This window comes from Lissotriton vulgaris, chromosome 7 (genome assembly GCF_964263255.1).
Source record: "Lissotriton vulgaris chromosome 7, aLisVul1.2, whole genome shotgun sequence".
In the NCBI taxonomy this organism is placed as follows: domain Eukaryota; kingdom Metazoa; phylum Chordata; class Amphibia; order Caudata; family Salamandridae; genus Lissotriton; species Lissotriton vulgaris.
The window spans coordinates 1754678457-1754693330 of record NC_141695.1 but is presented as its reverse complement, the minus strand read 5'-3'; the positions used below and the strand labels follow the sequence as shown (position 1 = coordinate 1754693330).

Here is a 14874-nt window from a genome sequence, read left to right as displayed (position 1 = left end):
AAGGGTGGAAATATTCACCCCTCCCAGGGACACTAAGGTTGCTTCCACCACCTGACTACCCCTCTCTGGGGCACCACTCTCCACCCCTACACTAACACTGGCAATCCCTGTGGATGGCCCCTTAGTGGGGAGCTTCTTGGCACAGACAGCATCTCCCTGCTTATGCCCTGGCTGATTAAAATCAAAGCACGTACCCACCTTTGAGGGATCAAAGAACGTACCAGGCTTTCCCTGCAACCCCTTCCCTTTGAATTTGGGTTGGCTCAGGCCCCCCCTCCTTGCACAGGTTTTTGTGGGTCTTTGGAGGACTCCTCAGGTTTTTGACCTTCATTTGCCTGGGCTTTCCCCTGGGTAGGGACCTGTCCTCCTTTCTTCTGGTCACACCCCTGGTGCTGAATGGAAACCCGGATTCTCACCCACTCATTAGCTGATTCCCCCAGCTCTCTAGGGTCTGTCAGCTTAGAGTCTACTAGATAGTGGCGTAACTTCTCCAAAAATAAACTCATTTTAAACATAGCTGTTAGGTTGTCCAAAGTTGAATCCATATACTCTTGACAATTCGTCACTACGGAGACAGTGTGCTCATATCTGTAGTCTTTATTAACATCTTCAAATACCAATAGTACGCCAATCCAAGCTTTATATACATAGTTACGTCCACATTAATCGCATTTTGAAGTCAACGTCGCTTTATGAAACACCCAATGCATTTCGAGCCTTCTTGGCTCTTTCTTAGGGGTTGATAAAACAAATATGATACAAATTTAAGTGCATTTATAAGCAATGTTTAGTTGTAAAACACCAACTCTATGCGGCAAGTTCATTGACAAATTCATATTATAATCCCACATAATTCAAACACCCCTCGTTATGATACTGTGTTTCTCCCAATAATACCTACAACTGTTATATACCTTAATGTGCTGTAAACATGAAAAAACATTGTGCCAGCCATCTGTCAAAACTCTCATATGCGTTCTCCCCTGTTCTAACCCCTATTCATTCCCTGCCTGAAGTCCCCTCCTTCTTTGTATCCTAGATTTTTACCTTTCAAACGAATTGGCACGATCAAGACTCTGGTCCCTCATCCTATCCTCCGTTTGAACACTGCTACTTCCTTCCATATTTTCAGCTGTGCGCATTCACCCTTTTAACAGACTGACATCACGTGCCTTACTTCCCTTGCTACTCCTATCAATGACCTACGTCGCTCTGCCGAAAGACTCCCATTCGCATAAACCCCCTCTCTTGTCGACCCTTTAAATCATGTTCGTACATGTGTATCAACCTGATAAATATTATTATTAAAATAACCAACATCCCCTTCCCAATAGTAAAGACCACAGATATGAGCACACTGTCTCCGTAGTGACGAATTGTCAAGAGTATATGGATTCAACTTTGGACAACCTAACAGCTATGTTTAAAATGAGTTTATTTTTGGAGTACTGGGATAAATGGAATATACAGGTGGGAATGATTTCCGCTTTTTGCAGTGCGACAGTGGGAGCGCAAAATGAGTGCTCTTTCCTGAATACATGTGTAGTGACTGTGGTGGGGCGATCCACTGACACTGGACGCACGCATTTACAAATAAGTTTCGAAAATTAGATTCATTCTAAGGGAAGGAGTGCAAGCTCGCACATGTACTACTTCCTCATCTTCTTGGCAGCAAGCTGCCCCCTAAGCCTACACTGTTCCCTAAGATCAGCCATCTTAAACTGGGACAGTTTAGCAAGGTCCAGCTCCATGGTTCCCTAGTTTTGGGTCCCAAAAAACTAGGCACAATAGACTTACAACAATTTGGAAAAATCAAAACAATGGATTAAAAACAGTTTAGTCCAAATTCCAAAAATCAAACTTAAAAGTTTTGTTCTAAGGCAATTTAGAAGATTTTTATAATCTACAATCATTCACTGAAAGGTGTACTTTTTAAACACAAGTCCTCATCCACACCACTGAGCACCAAATGTTGGAAAGTGGGTTATTGGTAGGGGTAAATGTAGGTCTGCCACGGTCAATAAGGCCACTAACACATAGTAGGACCCAGCATAGGTCTTGGAAAATTATTCCTATGCTCAACCCTTGGTAACGTGGCTGCGAGCAGACAGGCTTAAGTTCAAAGACAGGTATGTAAAGCATTTAAAAACACCATTTCAGTAAATAATTAAGACATAGCACAAAATAAAAATCCATCACCAATTTTGTAAAAATAGGTAATATTTGTATATTTTAAATGACACCAAAACGAAAATAATCCACTGTAGGGAACCAGAGATATGAATTTTTAAAGATTAGTCACTTTCTAGTGCTTAGAAACCAACAGTGCTCCTTTTAGTCATTTTGTTGTCTCTGACAGGGACACACCTTTTGAAATTGTTCTGGAGAATTTCTCACCACTCTTGGGCAGCCTTCTCCAGCAGGCTGGGTCCCGTTAGAACTCCTTCCTGGCGTTCTACTTGCGGGTCCCAAAGTACCTAACACACAATCCAAGGATCTGGAATCTCCAAGAGGTTCCTTGAAAGTGTGAAACTTCAATTCCGCAATCCACTTGAACACAACCCTTACAAATCCACTGCTGGGTCTCCAAGGTGTAGATTTAGTTGGTGATGTTCCAGTTGAGCTTCTTTTCACCTTTAGCTTTCAGGGAGTCCACTCCTTAGTTCTTTTCCAGCAAGATAATCCACAGGGCTGTAGTTTCAGATGATGCAGTCTTCATAGGTCAGGCCTTAGAGTTCCTTGCCCAGCAAAATCTTCTCAGCAGGGCACTTCTTGCTTCATTCAGTTTCAAGCAGCATATCTGGAGGGCTCTGCCCCTCTCAGACACTTGTTCAAAATTCTCTGGGCCAAGCACCAGGTCCCTTCTGACCAATGAGAGCAGGGTAACTCCTCATAGTTATGACCACATCCTGTAGAGTGTGGCATTATTTTGTCCCAGAGTGCACCATTCTTCCAAATCGATAATGGCTGATTTTCCGGCAAGGAGGTAAGAGCTGGCTAAACACTCCCCCTGGGATGGCTTATTTCCCTGGCCTCTCCCCCTACCATCTGCACATACTTTCCTTAAGCCTAGCCCTGACTCTGGGTCAAGAGTGTTTGAGTGAAACAGAAAACCCAGGCCTCCCCTCTGCGATTGAAGAGCATGGTGTATGACTCCACCCCCTGGCCTGGCATTCCTATAGACCAGCCCACTGCCCTCCCAGCAGAGTTGTTAACCCTAGGGGTTCCTTATCACCTCTTCAAAGCAACCTGGCTAATCCACTTAACTCTGACCAATCAGGACAGACCACTGGAAGGCTGAATTTGGACTTAAAAACAAGAAAGTCTTATAACTTCTTGTATGTACACTTTAGGAGAAATTCAACAATATAATATTGTTGGATTTACTACTACCTTTCTGGGAAGTCTTTGAATAGTCCTGCTAGTCCTCTCCTATTAATATTTATTAATCAATTACTTCCAACAATGTTAACCTATCGGCCATGGGGTTTGCAATGGGGAAAATGACTTGGGCCACTTTTCTAGCACCATGGCTTATAAAACCATATTTTATAAGTATTTCCCTAATTTCTACAGGACCCCTCACCCCCTGTGCAACTAAGGGAGACTTTAGGGCTTCTGAATCTGCAGAAATATTGCAGATCCTCCTTACCCAGTGCTCCTAGCATCAAAGTCGAATTTGAGCAGCACTTTAACAAAATGTGGGTAGTGAAATGTAAAATTTCACTTTACCCAGGCATAATAAAACTCATTTTATAAGGGTGTACCTTATAGATAACTGACCCCCCACTCCTGGGATACCTGAGGGAGACCCTGGGCGTACCTAATATGCAAAAACATTGTAGGTTTTCCATTTTTAAGTGCCCCTACCACCAAAGTCAAGTTTGGCCATGATTTACATTTAAAAGCAGTCCTGGCAACCAGTGCTGCTTTTAAACTGACCTCAGGCTTCGGCACTGCACACATGCAAGTGCAGAAAAAGCTGCTGGCCTCTAAACTGTCATGCCCCAGGGTACTGGGGACTTCTATGTAGTTTCAGTCCCCTGCCCTATTATTATTATTTGACATTTATATGGCGCAGCGAATCATTCCCAGGGGGATCTCTCGGCAGTAGGCAGCACACTAGCAGAACCCTCTCCCAGCCCGGCACCCTAGAACAACGAGGTTTTTAGACTTTTCTTAAAGTGTACAGCAACGCATCACTTCCCGTAACCTATTCCAGTGGAGGGGGGCAAGATAAGAAAAAGCACGTGTTCCCATTCTAGATTTATTGATCTTGCAAGGAACTAAAATATTTTGATTGCTATATCTCAGTTGGCGACCCGGGACATATGCCCTTACCTTCTTCCTTAGGTATACTGGGACCAGGCCTTGCCTTGCCTTGAACACCAATATAAGAAGTTTAAAGACTGCTCTCTTCCTGGCGTGCAGCCAGTGTAGGGCTTGCAGCCAGGGTCAAAACGGGGAACATCTGGGCTTATTAAAAGCCATTCTTGCAGCCGTATTATGCAATACCTGAAGCTAGAAAAAAGCTCTTCACTGGCTCCTACCGAGAGCATGTTGCCATAGTCCAACCTACTCACAATAAGCGCCTGGATGAGAGTCTTTCTTGCATCCAAAGGGAGCCAAGGATATACTTTCCTTAGCATTTTCAATATCCCAAAACAGGAGCTTGACAGTGTCTTTACATGGTCTTCAGATGATAATTTGCTATCCAACAGGATTCCCAAATTCCTCACCTGTTTTGTGGGGGAAAGCGACTCCCTCAGTTCCGAGGGCCACCGATCTGGCGTCCATATTTCCTCTGCCTTCCCAAACAGGAGGATCTCTGTTTTATTGGAGTTGAGCTGAAGGAAATTGTCCCCCATCCAAGCCGCTATGTTCAACAAACAGGTCTTAAACTTGGCCCTGGTGACAGCTGGGTCCGATTCAAATGGGATTATCACCTGCGTATCATCCGCATACAAGATCGTCTCGAAGCCGCAGGCTCTTATAATGGCAGACAACTAGGCCACATATATGTTGAACAGAGTAGGGGTTAGGATGGAGCCCTGGGGTACCCCCTTGTCAAGAGGGATGGTTACTGTCATGAATGAGTCTAATTTGACCCGTTGTGATCTATTTGACAGAAAACTTTGCAGCCATGCCAGTGCTTGGCCTTCAACACCAATCTCCTGTAGTCTGCAAAGCAGGATGGTATGCGAGATGGTGTCGAAGGCTGCCGGCAAGTCAAGAAGCACCAGCATAGTGGGTTTCCCTCTGTCTAGGGACATCCTAATACTGTCAGTAACTTCCATTAGGGCTGCCTCTGTGCTGTGGCCTGCTCGGAAACCCGATTGGGCTAGGTCTAGCAGTTGGTTCTGTTCCAGATAGACTGTCAGTTGCTGATTAATCATCTTCTCCATGACTTTCAAACAGCATGGAAGAAGAGAAATTGGCCTGTAATTTTTCATCTCAGCTGGATCTGCTGACATTTTCTTCAGGAGAGGTTTGAGCAGCGCTTTCTTCCACTTATCTGGGAAGATAGCCATGTCCAGGGAGAGGTTACAAAAAATAGGGGTGTGCCCAGGGCACAGGATGACTTTGCAACACCCGCTTTTTGTCCTCTCTGTTCCCCCTATCCCCCATTCCTCCTTATCTTTAATAGCCACTGTTGTCAGCAACACACTATCAGTTATACCTACAACAAACACAAATGTATAGTGTCCTACAAAGGGCCCTGTACCAGTTGCTGGGAAAGAGCGTCTACACTTTGTAGACTACATACTTATGGTCCAGATGCACATTCCTCTTCCTACTTATTGTGATCCTTGCCACTTAAAGATTTACTGTATGTTGATCATTTTCCTAACCTTGCTGTGTTGTTACACATAACACCAGCATATCTTTGGCAAATATGGGTATTGAAATGTTAACTTTGTTATGAGTGTATGTTGCGCTTTGTTTTTTTTTAAACCCAATAAACAGATTCAAACAAAAAAGTAAGGCCATTTTACTTGCCAGGTTTGATCTGACCCCTGAGCAGCATCGCCAAAGATTCAGGGACAGCCAGAAGCTCCCCACCAAACCTGTGTAGATCACGTGGACTATTCCAACAAGCCACCGAATGGCTGGGTGAGGGGCAGCAAAGTTAATGATTATGTTGGGTTGTTCAATTTAATCATGAGAGAGTATCTATTTTACAGAGCCTTGCCAGCACATAGTTGACAGAAAGGTGATTGACCCCAGGACGCTTGCTGAGGAGGTGGACCTCTGGGTTAGCACAACAGTGTCGAAAAAGGTATCTGGGACTGACACAAAGGTGATCAGGGTTCCAACCAGAAGAAAGGGGGGGGGGACTTAAACATAAGGAGTTCCCTAGAGGCTTCATAAATAATTTCTAAGGGAGGAGTGGTAACCAGTCCCAGTCATACCATGTGTCTTGTTGGAATAGTCCCAGTCTGATTGTAAGAAGAAGGGGTGCTTTGATCACAAGATGGGGAGGCTTGTGCCCCAATGTACTGAGTGCTACAAGTATGGGCAGTCTGAGGGCAGCTGCAGATGCCCCAAGAAAGCTGAACCCCTAACGGTGGGTAGTCACCTGGGTTGGTGAGTGTAGCTCTCTGGGAGGAGATTCTCCCAGTTAAAATCGGGGTGCAGATAGAGGGGATCCTAGTTTCCCGTGGAGATAAAGAGATGGTGCTAAAAGCCCATATGCCAGCTAATACTTCCAAGTGTAGGTGGTAGGTCACCATCAATGGGCAATGGGTGGAGGCTCTGCGAGACGGAGGAGTCAGCATGAATATTGTCTGGTGTCAGCGCAGAATGACCCACTGAACACATTCCACCAAAATATAGTCCCTGACAATCGTAAAAGCCATCTACCCAGTGGCTCTGGTTCCCTTTGAGTATGTGGGGGTCTCAGGGTCTCTGAAAGTTCCTATGAGCCCTGCCACGCCTGTTGGGCAACGACCTGGAGCACGCTGCCTGGAGGGAGGTAGAGTTCAGGTCTCATCTTGGGATGATCGGACTGGCTGAGTAGGTCTGTGTGACTGCAAAGTCTGTGACCGTGACCTCTGACCGCGAACTCTGACCCTATTCGCAGCCAGGTCACTCCCCACGCTGCTGCACAGCTCTGCCTGCATTGTTTTTGCCTGATCTTGTATTTTTCCCCTGTGCCTAACTTGCTTTCTTGCCCAGACTTGTTTTTATTCCTCTGTGCCTGTACCTGTTTTCTTGCCCAGACTTGTTTTTATTCCTCTGTGCCTGCACTTGCTTTCTTGCCCAGACTTGTTTTTATTCCTCTGTGCCGTAACTTGCTTTCTTGCCCACACTTGTTTTTATTCCTCTGTGCCTGTACTTGCTTTCTTGCCCAGACTTTTTTTTATTCCTCTGTGCCTGTACTTGCTTTCTTGCCCAGACTTGTTTTTATTCCTCTGTGCCTGTACTTGTTTTCTTGCCCAGACTTGTTTTTATTTCTCTGTGCCTGTACTTGCTTTCTTGCCCAGACTTGTTTTTATTCCTCTGTGCCTGTACTTGTTTTCTTGCCCAGACTTGTTTTTATTTCTCTGTGCCTGTACTTGCTTTCTTGCCCAGACTTGTTTTTATTCCTCTGTGCCTGTACTTGTTTTCTTGCCTAAACTTGTTTTTCCTTCCTGTACCCAGTTCTCCCACAGCCCCAGCCTGTTTTCCCGCCGCTGCTTCCCTGCCGCCCCACCCCCTGCAATCTCATTTGCCGCCCCACTCCCGCCTCCCAGCTGATCCTCCCTCCCACATCCCCTCATATAGAGCTGGCCTTCCGAAGGCGTGCCTAAGGCAAGCCCGTCAGTGCCCGTCTGGGCCTGGAAAGCGCCCAGCACCAGGACCCCTGGACCCCGTGAACGCCATGATGCCCGACACCGCTACAATGCCAGAACCCTCCACGCACTCAACACCGGACACACCTGCTTCCTGGCCACCCCGAAGCGCACCCACAGAGCTTTCACCTGCCGGAACTACAGCTTCACAAGGGATGTATGACGTTACTACGCATACTTTTACACCGCCTACCTTTACAACGCATTTTTTACACCGCAACATCCATTACAACGCATACCATTACAACGCATGCCATTACAACGAATTCTTTGAAACTACCTTTACAACACACTCCACTACAACGCATACTACATTTACAATGCATACCATTACAACGCATAACATTACATTGCATGTAAGGTAAGTATTGGATAGTGTAGGGGTAAAAATTACTATTCTAACTCCAGGGGGTGCAACAGTAGGGTAAGTGTTGGATAGTGTAGGCGTTAAAATTACTATTCTAACTCCAGGGGGTACAACAGTAGGGTAAGTGTTGGATAGTGTAGGGGTTAAAATTACTATTCTAACTCCAGGGGGTGCAACAGTAGGGTAAGTGTTGGATAGTGTAAGGGTACTATGTGTTGTAATGCTATGCGTTGTAATGGTATGCGTTGTAATGACTGCGTTGTAATGGCATGCGTTGTAGTGGTATGCGTTGTAGTGTCATGCGTTGTAATGGTTGCGTTGTAAATGCATGCTTTGTAATGGATGTTGCGTTGTAAAAGTTTTGTTGTAATGGTAGTGCATTGTAAAAGTTGCGTTGTAAAGGTTGTTTCCCCTTCACAAGCATCCGCCCCACCATGCTGCCGACCAGGAAAGAACCCAACCACCTCAGATGCATCATTCTCAACACTCGCTCCGCCCGTAAACACGCCATTGAACTCTGGGACCTACTCGACTCAACTTCCCCAGACCTCGCCTTCCTGACGGAGACCTGGCTGAACCCCGCCTCTGCACCTGACATAGCCATAGCCATCCCGGAACGTTACAAGATCACCCGCAGGGACCGCACCAACGGAGCAGGAGGAGGAATCGCCATCGTCCACAGGAACACTCTCAGAGTCTCGACTAACACCGACGACAACCTCCGCACCGCCAAACACCTGCATTTTCAGATCCATCCCGACCCCAACACCACCCTCAGAGGAACTATCACCTCATCAAGTCTGCCAAAAGTGCCTCCTTTTAAGACCGCCTAGACAACAACCCGTACAACAGCAAAGAGCTCTTCAACATTGTGAAGGAACTCTCCAACCCCAGCTCCAACACCAATGACGTCCCACCCTCGCAAGACCTGTGCGATTTGCTGGCCACCTTCTTCCACCGCAAGGTGGCAGACATCCACAAACAGCTTCAATGCCACAACCTCCCCGACAACCACTGAGACCTCCGCCCCCACGACCACCATCCGCACCAACTGCCTGCTCTCCTGGACCAACATCTACAACGACAACACCATCAAGATCATGAACACCATCCACTCCGGATCTCTGTCAGACCCATGCCCACACCACATTTTCAACAAAGCCAGCACAGCCATCGCACCCCATCCCCGGAAAGTCATCAACATCCCCTTCGAGATAGCAACTTTCCCGTAGAGCTGGAAGCACGCAGAGATCAACGCCTTACTCAAGAAACCCAAGGCGGACCCCAAGGACCTCAAGAACTTCTGGCCCATCTCCCTGCTCCTGTTCCCAGCAAAGGACATCGAGAAGACCGTCAATGAACAACTGACCCGCTACCTCGAAGAGAACAGCATCTTGGACCCTTCCCAGTCCGGGTTCCGCAGCAACCACAGCACCGAGACTGCCCTCAGCGCCGCCACTGATGACATCAAGTCCCTGCTGGGCAACGGAGAAACGGCAGCCCTCATCCTCCTGGACCTGTCAGCCGCCTTTGACACGGTCTGCCACCACACACAACGAACACGCCTCCACAACGATGGGATCCAAGAGAAGGCCCTGGACTGGACCACCTCCTTCCTCTCCGGCAGAACGCAAAGCGCCCGCCTTCCCCCCCTTCCGCTCCAAAGCCCCCGAGATCATCTGCGGCGTACCCCAGGGCTCATCCCTCAGCCCAATTCTGTTTAACATCTACATGGCACCGCTCGCCCAAGTCGCCCGTCGGCACTAGGTCAGCACAACCACAACATCATCTCCTACGCCGATGACACCCAGCTGATCCTCTCCTTCACTATGGACCCCCACACCACCGAAACAAACCTTCACAAAGGAATGAAGGCTGTTGCTGAATGGATGAGGAATAACCTACTGAAGCTGAACTCGGACAAGATAGAGGTCCTCATCCTCGGACCCACCCCGTTGGCCTGGGACGACTCTAGGTGGCCGACTAAACTGGGAACCGCCCCAACACCCACCGACCAAGCACGCACGCAACTTAGGGGTCATCCTCGACTCTACCCTCTCCATGACTAAACAGTTGAACTCCGTCTCTTCCTCCTGATTCAACACCCTCCGCATGCTCGGCAGGATCTACAAGTGGCACTCCACTGAAACAAGAAGAATGGTCACCCAGGCCCTCGTCAGCAGCAGGCTGGACTACGGAAACGTCTTCTACGCTGGAGCCTCGGCGAAACTCCTGAGACGGCTCCAACGCATCCAGAACGCCTCTGCATGCCTGATCCTCAACATCCCTCGCCACAGCCACATCACACCCCACCTGAGAGACCTGCACTGGCTCCCAGTCAACCAGAGGATAACCTTCAAGCTCCTCACCCACACACACAAGGCACTCCACAGCACCGGACCAACGTACCTCAACAGACGACTCAGCTTCTACACCCCCACCCGCCAGCTCCGCTCCGCCGCCCTCGCCACAGTCCCCCGCTTCTGAAGAGCGACCTCCGGCGGCAGATCGTTCTCCCACCCCGCCGCAAAGACCTGGAACACCCTCCGATCCGCCTACGTCAGACCCAAGATCTGCTGAACTTCAGTAAACTCCTCAAGACCTGGCTCTTCGAACAATAGCAGCATCCCCCCCAGCGCCTTGAGACCATCACGGGTGAGTAGTGCGCTTTCCAAATGATATGATTGATTGATTGATTGATTGATTGATTGATTGATTGATTGATTGATGGATTCCGGGAGAGGGAGTCAAGGATGTCTGGAGCCTGAAATAATGGCCCAGACAGCTGCCAATGAGAGGGCTAAGGGGTGCGGTAAACCAGTCCCTGGAGTTCAAACGGTGGAGTTTGATGGGGTCCCAGAGGAGGGGGCCAGTGGGCCCATCGAGGAAGGCATTGCTGCCATGGGTGACCTGGCTGAGCTTGCTGACGGGCAAGAAGAGGGTGGGCCCACCAGGGAGGATTTCTGCAGAATGCAGAGGGCGGCCCAGGCTAGACGGGCTGAGGCGGCGAGCTGAGCCCAGGCAGCAGGTGAAGGCTCTGGGGTCGCCTAATTTCCTGGGAGAATGTCCTCCTGCACAGCGAGTCCAAGGCGCCTGGTTCTGGGCTGCAGCTGCAAGGCTTGTTTTGCACATTTGTTCCACAGCGGAAAGGAAGGTCCCACAGACCTACATACGAATGGCCGAGATATCTCACTTTGCTCGTAAGTTTAGCGCTGGGCGGCTCAAAGAGGGGGACATTTGGTATTAAGCGTCCATGAAATGCTTCAATGCAATACGATATGATTAAATTAAGATCCCTTTTTTGTTCAAATGTAATTGAAATCTCAGTTCACGTTAGCGCCACCTTGTAACAGTCTATATTGTAAGTATGTGCGCAGCTCCTGTCTCACCTGTCAGAGCGAGGGTCTCCAGCGCGCGCCTCCACGGGAGGGGGCCCCGGGGTCTGCGGGAGAGCCCCATCTTTGAGGGGGGGTCACAGCTCCGCCGAGTCTGTCCTGAGAGCTCTGGGGGTGAAGACGCCGTCTTTGATCTCACTCAGATCCTCGCAGTGAGAACGGGACATCCACGGAGTGACTGAGTGCCTTTATACATTTTTTTTACATTTGATAACTTTATTTCGGTCAAAGACTATAAAAGCACAGATAAAATATGTACATAGATAATACAAATATAAATAGAGTTTTTAAGATAAGACATTATTAAATTGGAAGTTATCAAGAAATGGCCATCACAATAAAAAAAGAATAAAAAAAAGACAGTTAGTTAAGCAAAGAAGTCCTTCTTCGCCACATTCCATGTAAAAAGCGGGAAACCGAGAAGACAATGGCGGGAGAGGTGTCATAGGTTAGGATCCTGCAGGCCTGGGCACATTGGCTTAATCCCAAGTTTTTACACAACGGTACCAACCAGCATCTACGTATACTGCTATACGCCGGGCAAAAGAACAGAATGTGAACAATGTCCTCTTTAGTACAATTGCATGCTGGGCAGGAACCATCCTCTTTCCCTGACCAAGAGAGAGTCAGTGCCCCGATGGGTAAGCAGCCGTGCCTTAATTGGGTGTATAGTTTCCTCGCTAGCGGTGGCTGTATTAGGTCTAAGAATTCTTCTTTCCGAGGCGCCAGCTTGACCTGTAAGAACTCTTTCGTAAGCCTTCCCATAACTGTCGCACTACACAGTAGACTTAGGTTAAAATGTCTCACAATGGCCACCAGTTCTTTCCTCTGGACCGCCGCACAGCTCACCTCAGGGGACTCCCACATTTGGGGGAGGCCAATTTGTTGGGCAAGAGTTTTGATGTGCTGTAACCACGGTATACGCTTGCCTTTCAGGGTAGCCCAGACCATTGAGAATTCCGCTCTGTAGTCCTCGAGCTCTGGGACAGTCCAGAGCCTTCTCCAGTACAGAAGTGGACGTGCTGAGAGTAGTTCAGTGATGGGCTCGATTTCCATGTCCAATCGCAAGGGTATCAATGGAGTGCTCTGGGGGAGACCCGCCAAGTTCCTCATAAAGGCCTGCTCCACTTTCAGTAGGCTATGTGTGTTCGTATGGCCCCAGAGCTCCGCTCCGTATGTTGCAGCAGGTCTTGCCTGGACCCCATAGATCTCAAGAGCAGGGGAAACTGGTCTGAAGATGGTTGACTTATGGAACTTGCAAATACCCCCAGTGATCTGCGAAAGTCTCAGGGTGGAACTAGCAACCTGGGGGCCCCAGGTGAAGTCTTCGTTTAGGGTGATGCCCAAATAAACAAAAGTTTTCACTTGTTCAAGCGGTGTTCCATTTAGAGTGGGGACCGGACGGGTGCGCCTCGGGGGGTCCAAAGTTCATAAACTTGGTCTTACCCAGGTTGATCTCTAGGCCACGTGAGGCGCAGAATGTCACAAACCCGTCCAGAACTCGCTGGATGCCCGTTGATGTTCGTGAAAGCAACAAAGTGTCGTCAGCGAACATCAGAGCGGGCACCCGACCAGTGGACAACCGGGGGACATCACTATCCCTGACCATGAGTAAATCCCCCATCAGGCCGTTAATGTACAGGCTGAAGAGCGACGGGGCTAAGACGCAGCCCTGCCGTACACCTCTCCTGACTGGAAAGCGGGGGGATAAATCTCCGTTCCTGCCACACCTCACTTGGGCGTAATTCCCCACATGCAGGCGTGTCAAGACATCTAGGAGGTAGGGTGGGAGGCCGAGACATTTCAGAACCCTCCACAGACTCTCCCTGGGCACAAGGTCGAAAGCGGCCCGCAGGTCCACGAAGACGAGGTAGAGGCTGCCACCCTCCACCTGGACAGTCTTCCAAAAGAGGACCTGGAGCCTAAATATTTGGTCCAGGGTCGAGATTCCGGTTCTGAAGCCTGCCTGGAGGGTAGTTAAGATTTTAAGGTCCTCCATCCACCCTTGCAACCGATCTAGCAGGACTCGGCCCATTAGTTTCTGTGAGGTGTCCAAAAGGCTAATTGGCCTATAATTAGCTGGGGCTAGGGGGCAACCCTTTTTAAAAATGGGGACAATCTCGGCACCAACCCAGGTGTCAGGGGGGTTAGCTCCATCAAGGACTGCATTAAACAGAACAGTGAGGTACGGGGCCCAGATTTTAGGCTGTGAGCGAAATAAATCGCCAGGCAGCCTATCCAGGCCAGGGGCCTTGTTTGGTAGCAGCCTAGCTATCGCTGATTCTACCTCTTTGATGGTAATGGTCTCAGTATTTCCCTGGCCTAGCTCTACCACAAATCCCTCCCCTTCCCATGAGCTATCCCAACCGGCGGCCCCCCGCCGCCGGCACTCAAGCGGAGGACCTTGGTCTAGTAAAGGCTGCAGTGTACTAACCGGTTCAAGTGTCCTAGCCCCAGTCGGGCAAATTGTGATGTCGAATTCGGGGTTAGAGTAGAGGGCCGCAAAGTGTGCCTGCCAAACAGAGGGGGCAATATTTGGCAAAGATATCTCCCCACCCTTGCTTGAACCAGTGCATACTAATGCCCAAAATAATTTGGAGTCCCTTGCCTGCAAGGCGCCTCTCAATAGTTCCCATCTCTCCTCCTCCCACTCCCCCTTAGCCCTGCTTAATTCTTCTCTGTACCTAGTCCTAATTGCCCTAATTTTGGCCATATCACTAGATTTAATAGCCGCCAGAAGCAGAATTTTCTGCTTCTTGCAAGCGGCATCAAACCAGGGGTGTGTCCTAGGCACAGGTCGTTTGTTCCTACACGCAGGGTAGAGAACTTCCCCCAAGGCCACTGCAAGTTGCGTGTGTATATCGACTGGGTCCCTGGCTAGCGCTGGCTCGCCCATCTGCGTTAGGAGAGGAAGTGCACACTGATATAATGTCGCAAGCTGGGAAGGTGATTCAACAAGGTGGGTCCATTTAACCCTTCTTTCATCATTAGTTGGTACCAATTGGGGTGGAATTATGCCAAAGTTAGCGGCCGGATTGGCGAAGCCAAAGGAACCGGGTTTGAGGGTTAGTACAAGGGCATTATGGTCGCTGTCATGCCTCTGCACAACCCTGAATTCCTTTAGCTTATCCCAGTTGCTTGCCTCCACCATGACATAGTCAATGATGGAGGTTTGCCGGGACTTATTATAAGTGGCTAAGGCAGGGCGATCTGGGTCTAGCCTTCCATTGCACGCCCGCAGGGACGTTGCAAGGGTAAGGGATTTAATTTGGATGGC

At 48.9% G+C, this 14874-nt stretch overlaps 2 protein-coding genes across 2 annotated transcripts in view; one reads left to right on the top strand and one right to left on the bottom strand.

Annotated features, from left to right (window-relative positions):
* LOC147706586 (uncharacterized) overlaps positions 1-14874 on the bottom strand; it is a 487499-nt gene that overhangs the window by 126976 nt on the left and 345649 nt on the right. The gene's annotated exons all lie outside the window — the stretch shown is intronic.
* LOC147706587 (cell adhesion molecule CEACAM6-like) overlaps positions 11352-14874 on the top strand; it is a 139158-nt gene continuing 135635 nt past the window's right edge. Inside the window, exon 1 of the mRNA XM_086933077.1 lies at positions 11352-11402. The gene's annotated coding sequence lies outside the window, so the exon portion shown is untranslated. The remainder of the gene's footprint in view (positions 11403-14874) is intronic.